Source organism: Entelurus aequoreus, linkage group LG24 (genome assembly GCF_033978785.1).
Source record: "Entelurus aequoreus isolate RoL-2023_Sb linkage group LG24, RoL_Eaeq_v1.1, whole genome shotgun sequence".
NCBI lineage: Eukaryota > Metazoa > Chordata > Actinopteri > Syngnathiformes > Syngnathidae > Entelurus > Entelurus aequoreus.
In genome coordinates, this window is record NC_084754.1 from 25,763,130 (window position 1) to 25,775,900 (window position 12,771).

General features: G+C 41.3%; 1 long non-coding RNA gene across 1 annotated transcript; it reads right to left on the reverse strand.

Annotated features, from left to right (window-relative positions):
* Positions 1–2,069: 2,069 nt before the first annotated feature.
* On the reverse strand, positions 2,070–12,343 carry LOC133641644 (uncharacterized). Its single transcript, XR_009824314.1, has 3 exons — positions 12,250–12,343; positions 4,930–5,081; positions 2,070–4,833 (listed from the first exon to the last, which is right to left on the reverse strand). It is a non-coding gene; the product is annotated as an uncharacterized LOC133641644 (long non-coding RNA).
* Positions 12,344–12,771: the final 428 nt, after the last annotated feature.

Sequence of the window (12,771 nt, forward strand, 5' to 3'; positions counted from 1 at the left end):
ACAAAAAAAAAACAATAATCGATTTCTTCAGATTCCATCAGCTGTCAAAGACGAAGTATCCTTCCAGCGACGGGCAGTCAAAGCCGAAGTGCTATCGATTGCTGTCAATGACGTAAAAGGAAACATGACCACGGAAGTACATGGAGGGGGGGGGAGTTTTTGTAGGGGGAAGAAATTTGGCGTGACAGCTGCAGCAGTGCCTGATGAATAATTGCCTGTTTCAAAGAATGCTGCTCGTTTTTCGTATGTGGGTAACAACATTTAACTATGTATATATATTTCCGAATTGGTTCAACCGCCACCCGCCCGAATCTATTTAAAATCTATTTTTTTCGTCATGCATCCGCCCGACCCGCGGATTATCCGCGGACTCCGCGGTTGTGTCCGCAAACCGCGCGTCTCTACTACACAGCTTACCAAATGCAAAATACATGCTATTTCTTAAAATGTAGTATGGGGGAATCCAATTGGATTATGAGTTTGATATATTAATGCAGGGGTCACCAATGTGGTGCCCGCGGGCACCAGGTAGCCCGTAAGGACCAGATGAGTAGCCCGCTGGCCTGTTCCAAAAATAGCTCAAATAGCAGCACTTACCAGTGAGCTGCCTCTATTTTTTAAAATTGTATTTATTTACTAGCAAGCTGGTCTCGCTTTGCTCTACATTTTTAATTCTAAGAGAGACAAAACTCAAATAGAATTTGAAAATCCAAGAAAATATTTTAAAGACTTGGTCTTCACTTGTTTAAATAAATTCATTATTTTTACTTTGCTTCTTATAACTTTCAGAAAGACAATTTTAGAGAAAAAATACAACCTTAAAAATGATTTTAGGATTTTTAAACACATATACCTTTTAAATTCCTTCCTCTTCTTTCCTGACAATTTAAACCAATGTTTAAGTAAATTTATTTTTTATTGTAAAGAATAATAAATACATTTTAATTTAATTCTTCATTTTAGCTTCTGTTTTTTCGACGAAGAATATTTGTGAAATATTTCTTCAAACTTATTATGATTAAAATTTTAAAAAAATTATTCTGGCAAATCTAGAAAATCTGTAGAATCAAATTTAAATCTTATTTCAAAGTCTTTTGAATTTCTTTGAAAAATGTTTGTTCTGGAAAATCTGGAAGAAATAATGATTTGTCTTTGTTAGAAATATAGCTTGGTCCAATTTGTTATATATTCTAACAAAGTGCAGATTGGATTTTAACCTATTTAAAACATGTCATCAAAATTCTAAAATTAATCTTAATCAGGAAAAATTACTAATGATGTTCCATAAATTATTTTTTAAATTTTTTTCAAAAAGATTCGAATTAGCTAGTTTTTCTCTTCTTTTTTTTCGGTTGAATTTTGAATGTTAAAGAGTCGAAATTGAAGATAGACTATGTTTCAAAATGTAATTGTCATTTTTTTGTGTTTTCTCCTCTTTTAAACCATTCAATTACGTGTAAATATCATTAATTATTAATAATAACATAGAGTTAAAGGTAAATTGAGCAAATTGGCTATTTCTGGCAATGTATTTAAGTGTGTATCAAACTGGTAGCCCTTCGCATTAATCAGTACCCAAGAAGTAGCTCTTGGTTTCAAAAAGGTTGGTGACCCCTGTATTAATGCATAGTAACTATTGCTCAATAATACTCCAAAAACTGAGCTATTATACAATATCAACCAGTGGAGGCATCTGTGCTGGCAAGGTGCCATTGTGGCCATTTGTTTTTGTCATTATTCTTTAACAGGCACAACACTGTAGATACATCAGCTTGGAGCGCCAAGGTTATAGCTCTATCGTCCATATTAAATACATAACACTTTAATAGAATTACACTGAGCTGATCGATAAACCCTTACTCAGCAAATAACAAACGTACCTTCACTTTTAATCAAAGCCATATTTTGCACAATTTAACAGGCATAACTGTATCTGATTTGACTTGAGAAATGTCTATGTCAACCAAAGAAAACCCAAGTTATCACACAATATTAAGTGTGAGCAAAAATCTAATTATAATACCATCATGCAACAATTCTGTTATTACTTTGTCTGTGTTGTCCTTTGACAATAGCAGTCTAAAGTCACCCTGGTTATCGTTTGAACTTTTTAGTTAGGGGGAAAACCAATCATTTTGCTATAGTTTTTTTAATGATAAAAATCAAGACTAAATAGTGCATTAACAAATACAATATTTAAAGTACCATAGAAAGCTTTGTTGATTTCTCGTCAGTACCTGTGCGGCTGTGCGGAAGCCCAAAGCCTTGTCAAAGTCTTGTCCAGGTCCTGTTCTGCGACAGAGCAAAGCCTTGTCGATGTCTTTTCCAGTTCCTGGCGGCTCCGCTGCAGCCCTAAGCTTTGTCAACGTATTGTCCAATTCCTGTTCCGGCTGTGGGTCAGCTCGAAGCCTTGTCAACCTCTCGTCCAGTTCCTGTTCCGCAGCAGCCCAAAGCATTGTCTATGTCTCGTCCAGTTCCTATTCTGGCTGTGCGGAAGCCTGAAGCCTTGTCGACGTCACGTCCAGTTCCTGTTGCAGCTGGGAAGATGGTGTCCTCTCATACACCTAGTGCAACGCAAGACCTACAAATGCACAACTCCAGCCCGTTCCGGATGCCTCACACCGATTTGGCTGGCCCTGCTGTCCTTTCCACCCGCTGGCTTCTCTAGAGGGTTCCCTCCTCTGTTTACGATCGGCCAAGTGACTTTTTATGTTCGACCTAAGCCTCCCTCCACCCTTTTGTTTTTTGTTAAAAGTTATGACCTTTTCTTGTTTTTGAACTCTGGGACATCTGGAACACGTTCCCCAAGGGTGCTGTCATGATTTGTTTGTGATTGTCCCGTGATTTTATTCCCCATATGCTCGTTTGTGGTAAACCTGTGTCCTGCCCTGGCCCCTGTTTGCTCCAATCAGCTTGTTCCTTCCTCTCATATGTGTTCAGACATATTCAGTTGTGTGATTATTCTATGTATTTAGTTCTCAATTGGATGTCTGGTCTCTGCCCAATCGCCAAATGTCTTATGCTAAGTTTCGCGCCAAGCTAGCTTTTTGCAAGCATTTGTGCTTATAACTTTTCCCTTTCTTTTGAATGCTTTGGACAGTTTTACTTTCAACTTCATGTTTTGTATTGCAACACTCAAGCCTCAAGCACCAGACATAGTTGCCGGAACACAAGCTTGTATTGGCAGTTGCAAGTTGCTATCAGGCACACCAAGCCCTATCACGGGCTACTGTTCTTGGCCATAACCCACGCCGCTTTAACCGTCACTCTCGTTACTCACTCACAAACATCAGTACAGAATTTTGGGGTCCTGAGTTCCTCAAGTCTTTTGGAACCAACCTTTTTTGCTTCCTTGCATTTGACCCACCTCTGCTGCTATTTAATTGATGCTGATGCATTAATTTAGCACCGCTGTGTTTTTCTTTTCTATTCTGTGACTTTGGTCCAATTCTAAGTCAAAATAAGCCTTTGGCAGCTAATTCCACCCGATCACTGGCGCTAACCATCATATATTTCATATGTAAAGGCATGCGGCCATATAGCGTTGTGGAGTACGAGGGGTTCAGGTTCATGGCCAATGCTTTTGACCCCAGACACAAAATACCCCTAAGGCGGTTATTTTCTAACAAGGAAATACCCAATCTCTACACTAAAGTAAAAGCGGAGGTAATGGAATCTCTAAGTATCAATCAATCAATCAATCAATGTTTGTTTATATAGCCCTAAATCACAAGTGTCTCAAAGGGCTGTACAAGCCACAACGACATCCTCGGTACAGAGCCCACATACGGGCAAGGAAAAACTCACCCCAGTGGGACGTCGGTGAATGACTATGAGAAACCTTGGAGAGGACCGCATATGTGGGTAACCCCCCCCCCCCTCTAGGAGAGACCGAAAGCAACGGATGTCGAGTGGGTCTGACATAACATTGTGAAAGTCCAGTCCACAGTGGATCCAACACATCAGCGGGAGTCCAGTCCACAGCGGGGCCAACAGGAAACCATCCCGAGCGGAGACGGGTCAGCAGCGCAGAGATGTCCCCAACCGATGCACAGGCTAGTGGTCCACCCGGGGTCCCGACTCTGGACAGCCAGCACTTCATCCATGGCCACCGGACCTATGCAACTCCCCCTCGCAAGGGACAGGGGAGAAGAGGAGAGAAGAAAAGAAACGGCAGATCAACTGGTCTAAAAAAGGGGGGGTCTATTTAAAGGCTAGATTATACAAATGAGTTTTAAGATGGTAACGCGAAAAGAGTTGCTCTTACCATGGATTGCTGGACGTCCTGTGCCACTCCATCTTACATTACTGTCACTGCACACCACATCGATGATGAATGGAATATGCACAACTACGTGCTGCAATCTAGACACTTTCTCGAGGCCCAGACAGGAGAGAACTTAACTGAATGTCTTCACTATGTTTTCTCCGAATGGAACATTACAACTGATAACGCCAAAAACATGCTCCTAGCAGGAGCAGGTGCCAAAATGAATCCACATATAAGATGCATTGCCCACTCCTTGAACCCATCATCACAAAGAGCATTGCAGGTGAAACAGGTTGTAGACCTTCTAATTAAAATCAGGAGAGTGGTGACCTATTTCCACAAGAGTACCGAAGCCTCTGATACTCAGTCAGTTGAGCATAAAACACCACAAGCCGATTGGTGATGTCTCCACTCGGTGGAACAGTTCCTTGGAGATGATCCAGCGTTACTGGGAACAGCACCCTGCTGTGGCTTTGACCTTGCGGAGGGTAAAGCCGAAGGCTCTAGGAGGCCTGCCGAGCTTCACAGAGGACGACTTGACCCTCATGCCAGAGATCACCAAACTGCCTCAGTGAAGAAAAGAGCCCCACTGTTTCAATTATTGCTCCAACACTAGGCCACAATTACAAGGCATTTTGACCCAGAGGACAATGATTCACCTGTCATCTCTGAAATGAAGGAGACATTCAGAGAAGCCTTTGACAGCCGCTACACATACGTTCAAGAATTCCTGTACAAAGCCTCAGCACTCGATGCACGCCTCAAGGAGCTGGAATTCCTCGATGATGACGTCACGAGGGACACGGTGTTCCTTGAGATAACCACAGAAGTTGAAAACATGGTAAATGCTCAATTGATGTATTTCACTAAGTTTTTACTAAACTTGTGTTATAATCCAATGTAAAACAGTATATTTCTGTTCATTATTCTCAGGCAGAGGAGGATAGCGTGCTGAGTGTAATCAACCAAGATGATGGACAGCGTTTCCACGGAGAGGAGGAGCAAGAGGAAGAAAAAGAAGCAGGTTTGTTTTTAAACTTTAAGGTGCTATCTGGATTAATGATATTATTTTATTCATTACAGGCCACCATGAATTTGCAAACAGCTAAAATTATGCACAAAGCAAACTACAATCTGCTACACAAGAATATACAACAATTATTCTTAATGAAAGATGATAAATATAATCTTAGAGAAATTAATTTAATTTAATGAAATGTAATTTAAAACGTGTATGCATGTACAACACTTAAGACCTTCAGTATATCAGTATGTGGAACGAAATTATGGAATGGATTAAGCAAAGAAATCAAACGATGTACTAATATGATCCACTTCAAGAAACTTTTCAAACTTAGTGTTTACAAAGTACAAAGAAGAAGAACCATGATAAACATTCTGAATATATTTCATCCTTCCATTCATTTTCTAGATAATCTTTCTTATCTCACCATATGAAATATAACTTAGTTCACTCATTATTATTTATTTATTTATTTGTAATGTTATTACCTATGAAGTATATTGTGAATACATTGAGAACAGGAAGTGAACAAACGTTTTAGCAACTGCTATGTAAAGGAAAACGGGTAGGATTAAATAAGCTCTGCTTCTTCCTACTCCTTTTCCAACATGTTGAATAGAGAAACTGGAAATTGTGATGTATCATGTTGTATGCATGCATGTTTGAAATAAACACAAACTCAACTCAACTCAACCAAGTGGTCGAATGCTGCCTTGTTAATAGACACAACAGCCTCGTAGCATACACAATTGTAAAATATGCTCTGAAGAGGGAGTATTCACCAATACGTGGCACAATAAACATTCAGACACAGCATGCTAACCTGCTGCTGGCTGGAGATATTTCATATGGCCTAAGTACGTTATGTCACTACGCACACGCTGAGTGCAATATCAGCCAGGTAGAAGTCATGGGAAGATGTATGTCTGCCCTATGGTTCTGACCAGCAGATATAGATGTTTTAGCATTCTACCTAACAACAAAATCACTGTCACCAAGCTAACGCCCAGTACAAATAATGTAAAAGCAGAACAGTGACGTGCGGTGAGGTTCATGGCTGGTGAGGCACTGACATCATCACAGTCAGATTTACAAACATATGAGCCCTAAAGAGTATCTTATTCACCATTTGATTGGCAGCAGTTAACGGGTTATGTGTTACGGCGCACGCCCAGTCTGCCTTCCTCGACCTTCGACCCCTCGCTTGGATCACAAACCTCTTTTGCTTCGCCCATTCTGGACTTGTTTGCTGCCACAACCAACACGCACTTACAACAACCGCTGGTAACTTATATTTGGTTAACTTCCACACATAGCCCTGCATACACACACATAGTCGCATACACACCCTACGTAATCATCAAGCTCAAATAAAACCCGTTGAGCTAGACCTCCTGTTGTCGTGCCGTCTCCTTCCCCTTGTCGTATGTAACATTATGTTTAAAAGCTCATACCACCATTCTTCCCTGCTTGGCACTCAGCATCAAGGGTTGGAATTGGGGGTTAAATCAACAAAAATGATTCCCGGGCGCGGCGCCACTGCTGCCCACTGCTCCCCTCACCTCCCAGGGGGTGAGCAAGGGGATGGGTCAAATGCAGAGGACCAATTTCACCACACCTGGTGTGTGTGACAATCATTGGTACTTTAACTTAACTTTAACTTTACACATACAAACTGTAGCACACAAAAAAGCACATTTAATTTAAAAAAAACGTTATTATGGTCTTACCTTTACTTATAAATGAAGTCCATGCGCAGCTCCTTTTGAACAAAAGCATCGATAACTTGTTTATAGAAGTCTTCCTTATCTTTCTTCAGTTTTAAAAGTTTCTCTGTCTCGATGGAGATGATCCTTTAATTATTACCTCCTGCTTCGATTGAAAGTCCAGTTTAGAAAACTGTTTTATTTTAGATATGTGATCCTCCATGTTAATAGTCCAGGCACGAGGAAAAAATAAACAATCGCTGCTAACTGTTGCTGCTTGTTGTCACTTCTTCTGCAGCCGAGTAGTCGCAAGAATGATCTCTGGGATCACTACCGCCCTCTACCACCAGGAGGCGGGATTACTGCGAGCCTCACACAGTGCGTCTTTTGCAGCCGTTTTATGATTGCTCAGCACAAGAAATACGTTACACACATACAGTTGTTGACAAAATACAGTGTACATTATATACCTCAGCTAACTAAACTATGGAAATGTATAATATAATTCATATAGCAATACGGTCTCACTGCACAACAGGCCAGCAGTTAGCCGAGTCATTGCGCAATCCATGGTGAGGCTCAACTCAGTGACATGCCTCAACTGGCTGGTGACTCACCGCAAGTCTCTTCTCAGTATTTGAACGGCAAATGTGAAAATTCAGCGATTTTGAATAAAAATAATCTAAAACTGGTGAAGTTTAATGGAAAATAACTTTATAGTATAATCACTGGATACATATAACAATTTTATTTTTTTATTTTTACATTTTTTTTCTTTCCATCATGGCACGTGAGGCCCCACCTCACCTGCCTCCCCTGACTGCACGTCACTGAAGCAGAGTAATTATTAATGTCAGTGTTGCTGTTAAAATCGATAGACCAATGATCAAGCTGTGCTAATGAAGTAATGTAGTAATAAAAGGTAGTAATAGTCTGTTTTTCTTCTCTCTTCTTTTCTTTTATTTAAAATAAATTATGCTCCTGAGCCTCCATCAAAGAAAGCAGCCTTGGACCTGATGTTTGGGCGTTTCTCCACCCCACAAACCCAGAGGAAGAGCACTAGAGAAAGAGCTCAGGAGGAAATTGCCAAGTAGATAGATAGATAGATAGTACTTTATTGATTCCTTCAGTATAGGTGGAGGGAATGTTTAGCACTGAGTGGCAATGTGCTGCAGTGGTGGAAACCGCAGGTGGATCATCCTCTGCTCTCCAAGTTATCCAGAAGTGACTTAACCACACCTGCAACAGTTCCAGCGAAGCGCAGTCTGCTTCTCCCTGAACATGTTGACCAGTTAGTGTTTCTGAAGAAAAAACCTAAAACCAAGCCATTTGAGTTAAACATGGCACATTGGAAACAAGCATTGAGTATTGTTTGCAGTAGCTTTTACTGTCTGCCAATAGTATTTTATTTTTGTACTTTGATCAGGAACTTGTATTTTTTGTTAGTTATTTGTTCCTAAAGAAAAACCTAAAACCAAGCTGTGGAGGTCTTGCACTTCCGGGTTCTTCGGACCACCCAGTAGAGACATGACAGGCTTGACGGTTTTGTGATTTGGTTTATTTTTCAATACACTCGTTGCTCTTCTTTCCAGCAATCGCCTCTCGTGACAGTATCGTTCTTCGGATCGCTTTTCAGCCATCCGCTCTGGTCTCCGTCTCCGTCTCGCTCGTGCTCGGGTTTTCTCTCCACCATCCACAACTCCAACTTCTCCCACCTCTTCCTTCCCGGCTGCTGCCCTTTTATAGAGTGACAGGTGATTAGATAAACGCGCCCAGGTGGGCTATCTATGCACCTGTCGCCGAAATCGGAGCACACCCCGCCTCGCTGCAGGTCTGCAGGCCACGCCCCCTCACATACCTCCACCGCCAGACTCAGGCCGGGACGCCGTCCGGCCGCGCCTACTTCCCCAGTCAGCCACGGCCATCTGTGTACTCTGTCTTTTCTTCATTTCTTCTCCTCTCTTCTTCCTGTCTCCTCTTTTCTTGAGCTAGTCTTTCCCGCTCTTCTTCTTCTTCTCGTCTTCCTCCTTTTTTACCTTTTCTTCATTCCTCCTCTTTTCTTCTGTTTCTACTTCTTTTTTTTTTCTTCTTCTTATATTTCTTTTTTTTGTTCTATTTCTTCTATTTCTCCTTCTTCTTCTTTTTCTTCTTCTTCTTCTATTTCTTCTTCTTCTTCTAATTCTTCTTCTTCTTCAATTTCGTCCTCTTTTTCTTTGTGGTCCCGACTGGCTCCTACTTCCTCAGTGGGGGGCCATTTGCAGCCCCTCTCTGCCCGGTCCGCCAACACCTGCAGGATCTGGCACTGTTGGCGGTCCTCCTCGAGCCGTTGGCGGCTGCTCGCTACCAGCTCGGCGAGCACACCTGCGAGGGCCGTCAAGGGTCGTCTTCCCCCGCCTCCGGTGGTCAAGTCACTTTGGGCCCAAATTAAATTAATAATTACCTCCGAAGATGAGGTACACAAATGGTTGAAAGACTTTGAAACATCCTCCCAACTAACTTGGAGGAATTAGAATTAGCGGTGAATGCGGTGTCACCGCAGCACCGCCGCTGTATATAATCGGCGGGCCAGCTCTAGTGTTAATTTGATATCGCCTCAAGGGCCAAGTGAATTTACCAAATTGCCAAATTTGGCCCGCAGGCCAGAGTTTGACACCCATGACCTAAATCATGGGTGTCAAACTCTGGCCCTTGAGGCGATATCAAATTAACACTAGAGCTGGCCCGCCACTCGCCGCTAATTCTAATACTTGCCAACCCTCCCGGGAGACTCCCAAATTTCAGCGCCCCTCCCGAAAATCGGCACTTACCCTTATCGTTCAGTCCAACGAGTGCTGGCCCAGTCATATAATATGTGCAGCTTTTAACACGTACACAGAAGGGAATGCAACGTACACTACCGTTCAAAAGTTTGGGGTCACCCAAACAATTTTGTGGAATAGCCTTCAATTCTAAGAACAAGAATAGACTGTCGAGTTTCAGATGAAAGTTCTCTTTTTCTGGCCATTTTGAGCATTTAATTGACCCCATAAATGTGATGCTCCAGAAACTCAATCTGCTCAAAGGAAGGTCAGTTTTGTAGCTTCTGTAACAAGCTAAACTGTTTTCAAATGTGTGAACATGATTGCACAAGGGTTGTCTAATCATCAATTAGCCTTCTGAGCCAATGAGCAAACACATTGTACCATTAGAACACTGGAGTGATAGTTGCTGGAAATGGGCCTCTATACACCTATGTAGATATTGCACCAAAAACCAGACATTTGCAGCTAGAATAGTCATTTACCACATTAGCAATGTATAGAGTGTATTTCTTTAAAGTTAAGACTAGTTTAAAGTTATCTTCGTTGAAAATAAGGACTGTGTGACCCCAAACTTTTGAACGGTAGTGTATACTTGATCTTCAGCGATACAGGTTACACTGAGGGTGCCCGTATAAAAAAACGTTAACATTGTTAGAAATATACGCCACGCTGTGAATCCACACCAAACAAGAATGACAAACACCTTTCGGGAGAACATCCGCACCGTAACACAACATAAACGCAACAGAACAAATACCCAGAACCCTTTGCCGTACTAACTCTTCCGGGACGCTACAAGGTGTGTGTAGGGGGTGGGGGGCGAGGTTTGGTCGTAGCGGGGGGTGTATTTTGTAGCGTCCCGGAAGAGTTAGTGCTGCAAAGGGTTCTGGGTATTTGTTCTGTTGTGTTTATGTTGTGTTACGGTGCGGATGTTCTCCCAAAATGTGTTTGGTGTGGATTCACAGTGTGGCGTATATTTCTAACAATGTTAAAGATGCTTATACGGCTACTCTCAGTGTAACCTGTATCGCTGTTGATCAAGTATGCATTGCATTCACGTGTGTGTGTGTGTGTGTGTGTACAAAAGCCGCACATATCTTGTGACTGGGCCGGCACGTTGTTAGAATGGATGAAAAGCGGACGTGACGACAGCTCGTAGAGGACGTTAAAAGCAGTGCCTGTATGGCATGCCCCCAAGACTGTGGAATACGACATATGCCTGATGAACACCTTTGTTCGATAATGAAGGTTGCCTCAACTCAAAGCCTGAGCCCCGACATTAATGAACTAGCATCCAAGAAAAGATGCCAGGTATCTGGCTTGGGCACATCAGATTAGATCAGTGTGTTGCAAACTGAGCAATTTAAAGTCCAGAATGGTTGGTTTATTCATAATTTTATTTTCAAATTTATTAGCCTGTGGAAAAAAGTTAATGTTGATATTTACCTCAGAAGGCTGCAAATAGAAAAGAGGCATTACATTTTTATTTAAATTGTATTTGATATGCCATTGATATTTTTTAATTTATATATATATATATATATATATATATATATATATATATATATATATATATATATATATATATATATATATATATATATATATATATATATATATATATATAACTCGATTTTGCATGTCACTATAAAGTTATATAAGCCTTGCTTGTTCAATATTTAATGCAAAACTTGTTTGGGTCCCTATTAAAAAGGGTAATTTGTTCAACCTTGGCCCGCGGCTTTGTTCAGTTTTCAATTTTGGCCCACTCTGTATTTGAGTTTGACACCCCTGATTTAGGGCCACTCACAGTTAAAGACTCCCTGAAAACCACTGGTTTTGGTTTATATAGGCTACAATAACACCCAATAGGTACATGAATTGGCTATTATAATTCAATCAGGTTTCTGTAATCAAGATACAAAAACAAAACTAATCCTGTACAGTTACAGAAAAATATGTTATATAGATGCCACAATTGAGATTACTAGCAGGATTACATGTGTTTCCTTCCACCACCGAAGGTGGCGTACTCAAGGCACAAGCGAGAGACTTTGCAGCGGCCAATCAAATGAGCTCTGGGGAGCGCGGGGCGTGGTCATCCCGGAATATTTTAATGATCGACTTGTTTGTCTATCCCAGGGGTCGGCAACCCAAAATGTTGAAAGAGCCATATTGGACCAAAAATACAAAAACAAATCTGTCTGGAGCCGCAACAAATTAGAAGATATTACATACATATAGTGTGTCATGAGATATACATTGAATTGAGATGACTTAAAGGAAACTAAATGAGCTCAAATATAGCTACAAATGAGGCATAATGATGCAATATGTATATATAGCTAGCCTAAATAGCATGTTAGCATCGATTAGCTTGCAGTCATGCAGTGACCAAATATGCCCGATTAGCACTCCACACAAGTCAATAACATCAACAAAACTCACCTTTGTGTATTCACGCACAACGTTAAAGGTTTGGTGGACAAAATGAGACGGAAAAAGAAGTGGCATAAAACACGTCCTAAAAAGTCGGAGAAAGTTATACACTACGGTGAGTTCAAGGACCGCCAAAATTAGTAGGACAAAACGGCGCTCGCCAAATACTCGAATCAGTGAAGCATGTTTAATACAAACAGTGTGCTTTATAACAATTAGGGAGGTTTGTGTCATGTTTGTCCTCCTTACAGAAACCATATTAAAACAAAAAATTTTTTTTTTTTCCCCTCATCTTTTTCCATTTTTCATACATTTTTGAAAAAGCTTCAGAGAGCCACTAGGGCGGCGCTAAAGAGCCGCATGCGGCTCTAGAGCCGCGGGTTGCCGACCCCTGGTCTATCCATACATTAGTTTATAATGTACAATAAAACGTTTAGACCAGCCCACATTTAGGGAAAATGTAAGCCCCTCCTCGATCGAGTAACCTCTGACTGCAGCGGGGGTGAAACGTTTAGCCCCTCCTCGATCTGC